Source organism: Falco biarmicus, chromosome 1, assembly GCF_023638135.1.
Source record: "Falco biarmicus isolate bFalBia1 chromosome 1, bFalBia1.pri, whole genome shotgun sequence".
NCBI lineage: Eukaryota > Metazoa > Chordata > Aves > Falconiformes > Falconidae > Falco > Falco biarmicus.
Window position 1 is genome coordinate 108,054,952 of NC_079288.1, and position 4,735 is coordinate 108,059,686.

Sequence of the window (4,735 nt, forward strand, 5' to 3'; positions counted from 1 at the left end):
ATTAGACGTCAAACCTACAGCAAACGGAATGATTTTCTTTGTTAACTTTTTTTTTTTTCTTGGAATAGGCTCCCTGGTTGGTATTTATCCACACTTCTCTCTTCTGTTCATGTTTGAAGCAGCTCTAACTCTTACCCACACCATTTGCTGGTGCAGGCATGCATGTGTACCTCTGCGGTTCCTTTCCATAGCCTCATCAGCTACGGGAAAACTATGGGTCCCTTACCATTTAACCATTATTATGTTCTAAAAATCCCTATCCAGGTGCTTTAATGTGCTTGATGGAGTCCTTTTTTAGTAGAAACCAAAATATACCATCTGGTTGAGCTGTGGAGGAGGTTGTCCAGGATGCTTCAGCAGTTTGACATCTGCAGATGTTATTTTTTTCTAGTCATCTGCAGGGTATGGACTTTAACAGTGCTCACAATCTCAGCACTCACAGTCAGAAAGCTGGAGTTGGCCATCATCGTTTCAACTGTGATTAATGTATTGTTTTAGAATTAGAAGGTAAAATACAACTGAAAGTTTATTTAGACTACTTTAAATAGTTTTTAATGGAAAACATCCTGAAAGTAGCTTTCATTCAGAAGTGAACAAATTAAACAAAGGAGCTGTATTAGAGTGGCCAAGAGCTTAAACTGATGATACATTTGCTACATCTGAATGGTGCAAAGCTGCCTTAGAAGTAAACCTAAGAGAGCTTGACCTAAAAAGGCAGTTAATGCTGAAAAAAACTTTAATTTTTTTATAGGCACCCAGACCAAGTTCTTACATGTTTTTATCAACGAAAATGCAGTATTATTTCTGATATGCTGTTGAGCTTTCATTAAGTTTAAAATACTTGCACAGTATGCAACTTCTGCAGTCCTTCTTTCCAAAATAACAAGCACTACATACAAGATGAAATATTAAGTGATTTTTTTTTTCCTTTTGCACTTTTTTAGCAATGCAAGTCACTCTTGAGGAAAAAACTTAACTATAATGGCACATCATCCAGAGACTGTGAATGAGCAGAATATAATGAATGGTTAAATGTGAGGGCTCACTGCTAGGAGGAAAATTCAGCAAACCAAATGTTAAAAATGCTCCTCTTACTTCTGCAGATTTCTAATTAATAAATGAAAGGTGTAAGTCAAATATTTCTCCAGCACAAAGAGCCCTTTGCAGTTCTTGGTAGGCAGGAGAAGAACAGAAGTCATGGTTTCAAATTTATTTGAAGTCTGCACACCTTCAGGCTGATAGTGTGTGATAACGGTGTTTGTACCCCCATCTATCTTGAAGTTGATGTCTCTGCTGACAACCTGAGAAACATGAAAGCCTGTATCACCAAAGGTGTTCCAAATCCATACAGACTTCTTGTAGCAGGGAGTCACGCACACAAGAAACACTTGAGTACACCTGCGGTTTCAAAGGACAGCACGGCTTACAGTGCTGCTTAAGAAAACTGCCCAGTGATATCACTGCAGGGCTGCGTGTAGGGAGATGTTATGGGAAGGTTTTAAGGCCAAACAGTTCATGGACCTCACAGGTGAGGACACCCAGAATGGAGCTCTGGGAGTTGCACCCCTCCCCTCCCCTGTACATTGCTAACAACTAGTCTGCTTTATTCAGAATCAATATTTTTTATTAGAAATGGATATATAATGACTTCCAACGCTACTGTGTGATTTTTCTGCATTAGTTCAATTGCACAAAGATATGATAATATTCCGTCATTCGAATATATTCTCTTTACTATTGTACTAAGGGTGACCAAGGATTTTAATTACAATGACTCTGTTGCTTTTTGTTTTCTTTGAATTTCATTTATTATGGTTGGATATCTTCTACTCAGTGTCAGATATTTTTGTGTATAGACTCTGATAAGACATTTTAGATTGTTTTCTGAAGACAGTTTTTGGCATTTTTTACATTGCAACATCTAGTTTGACGCTTCAGACCTCATTCATAATCAGCAACACTGTCTCTGCAGTCGCCCGAATATTTTATACTTCAAAGTACCCAGATTTTTTTCTCTTGGCCATCTGTCTACAACTGCTTACTCAAATCAGTGTAACCAAGGTCATCTTACATTTCTTGTCTAAGACTGTCAAATTTATTTTCAGCCTTGTCAAGTTCAGCCTTTGCTTTTTCTCTTGTGCTAAGGGGACATTTAGTCTAAGTATGCTGCTGTTGGCATTTCTTTTTCTTTCCCCCTTTTGACATCTTGCTTTTTGTGCCATTTATTGCTCTGTGACCATTCTTGGTTTATTTTAAAACACAGACTATTTTCTTTTTCTTCACTGTGTCTCTTACAACCTCTAATACAACCTTATAACCCCTTACAGCAAAGCAGATAGTCATGGTATTTGGTTTGCTGTTCTTGTTTCATATGAACTTAACTCAGAAATCTGATCGGAGTGTCTTGAAAAGAAAATTACGTAATTCCAGCTCAGAAGGTGGCGAAAAGTTCTGTGAGATCTCTGCATGCTTGTTTAATGTCTGATTATTCTTATATTTTGAACAACAACAAAAAACCACTAAGAAGAAAATACTGTACTCTTAAGCATATAAGCCAGGATACTTAAAAACTCTCTAAGAAGAAATTAACCAAACCAACGCTTTGTGCATCACTGTGTATACATGCATAATTTATCTCGTTTATGATTAAAATTCTTGTACTATGCCATTTGTACTGGTTACCTGCAGGCAGGCTGATGTAAGCTTATCTATAGCATACTGGAAGTGGCTTAGCGCAGTATCTTCCTGTACTGTGGATCCAAAAAAAAGCTGGGCCCAGCTACCCTGTCCAACTGCAATGGCTAGCGCCCAGGCTTGTGTGGTGCTTACCTGCCACTCAGGTAGCCCTTAAGGACACAAGGTGGCTGCAGCTGTTCAAGCTCTGCGACCAGTGACTGATCGGAGAGTATTTTATTGACTCCTTGCTTTGGGGAAGTTTTCAGGTGCATCTTCCAGGATGTTATTTTCATCCTGAAAGTTCCAAATGGTGCATTCAATACAAAAGTACTTAGCATTTGGTAGAATTTATTAACACCCTTGTGATAGATTTCAGTAACAGTTTTGTCCTTGTTGACACAGAGTTATGTGTGTTGCTACATCTTTCTTTCTCACTTTGTTTTCATAAAATAGTATTCTGAAACTTCATGTCTGACCTTGAAAGTATGGGTTTGCACTGAAGTATTTTTTTTCCTCCTCCAGGGAGCTTTTGTCTCTACATCAACAGACCATTCAAGAGGTGAAAACGTGGAGGTGTTGTTTTAGCTGCTCCCTCCCTGGGTTGCATTGCCAGCAAGGTCAGGTACCGCTCACTGCTGGTGCTGTTCCTATGCCAGACCATGAAATGGAGGAGGAACACCAAGGCAGCAGTGAGTTTTGGGTGTTTGAAGGCACAGTTCGTGTCCTGAATGCACTAAGGAGTTCTGCCCCTGTTTCATCCCTCAGGGAGCCTCACCCACCACCTCTGTGCCACTGTGCAGCCACTGTCCCATCCTGCCCTACTCCCTCATGGAGTGATTTCCTACAACTTTGGGAGACTTCCCAGGGAGGGGATGAAAAACAGAGATGTACTGAGAGCGGTGCAAGGCAAGAGGGTTGCACTGTTCCCACAGGAAAGCAAAACCCATGATAATGAAAATCTGGCAAAAGAAAGACCCTCTAAGACTTCGTTTCATAAGTTTAGAAGGCAGGCATTCTTTATTGCAGCACTGGGCGCACTGACATTAGCATCTCACTCAAGCCTACCTATCTGACCAGTGTTCCTCGATTTATTACAACAAAGCATCATATTACCCTGAAATCTAATACATAGTATAACTACCCCCCCAAAATGATTTACATACGCATAAGGCCCTTGTGTATGCGCACTTTGCTGCTGGGGGTCTTTCTTGGGGTCTTTCAAGACCCCTGGTGGTTGACAAGTTGGTGAATTTCAGCTGAACTTGCCTGGGGAAGATGCGCATTCCTTGTTCTTATAGAACTCCATTTGTTCTCTGCACTATACCGTTTTGCCCACAGTGCTCCATTACCCCACTTCTCTGGTCTACTGTTCTATCCCAGGTGTCTCAGAAAGAAGCTGCATCTTAATGAGCTTATTCAATAGGTCGAGTTAATCATTGCTTTAGTTTCAGCTTCTGTTAGTGATTCTTTATATCTTTGTTATATCACCCATGAAACAGATTGATCAGTTGAACAGACTGCAGATCCCTGCAAAGCAAGTGAGCGAAGGCTGGCAGGGAAGGGGTGGCCTCAAAACGAGTCTGGATTTTGCTGCTGGTGCTATGTGGATGCTGTTTCATGGTGGTGGTCAGCCCCATGAGGCAGGTAAGCTGTTCTGGGCTTCTCCAAGTGGGCTCAGGGCAACGCAAACCAAAGTCAGATGCCACCAAGAGCTAGAAAATGAAAGAATTCAGATGTTTTGCTCAGCTGTGCCTCTCTTACAGAAGCTTAAGCTTTCAAAGTAGGGAAAGGAAAGCTGTGTGTGCCACCCAGAGCACCCTCATGAGGGTCGGCTTGGTGCTTTTTCTGTTGTAACTGGCACCATGGCAGGCTGGTGGGGTGGTGCTCTCGGGGACAGGAGCCTCATCCCTAATTCCTCCTTTGCTTGAGAGAACTGGAGTCTACTGTCTTCTTTTGCTGAAATGGTGTTTGGAATGTTTGGGTTCAACAAGCTGGAGACAAGAAAGAATCCTGTGCACAGGGGTACCCTTTTGAGTCACCCAGACCCGGGGCGATGTGG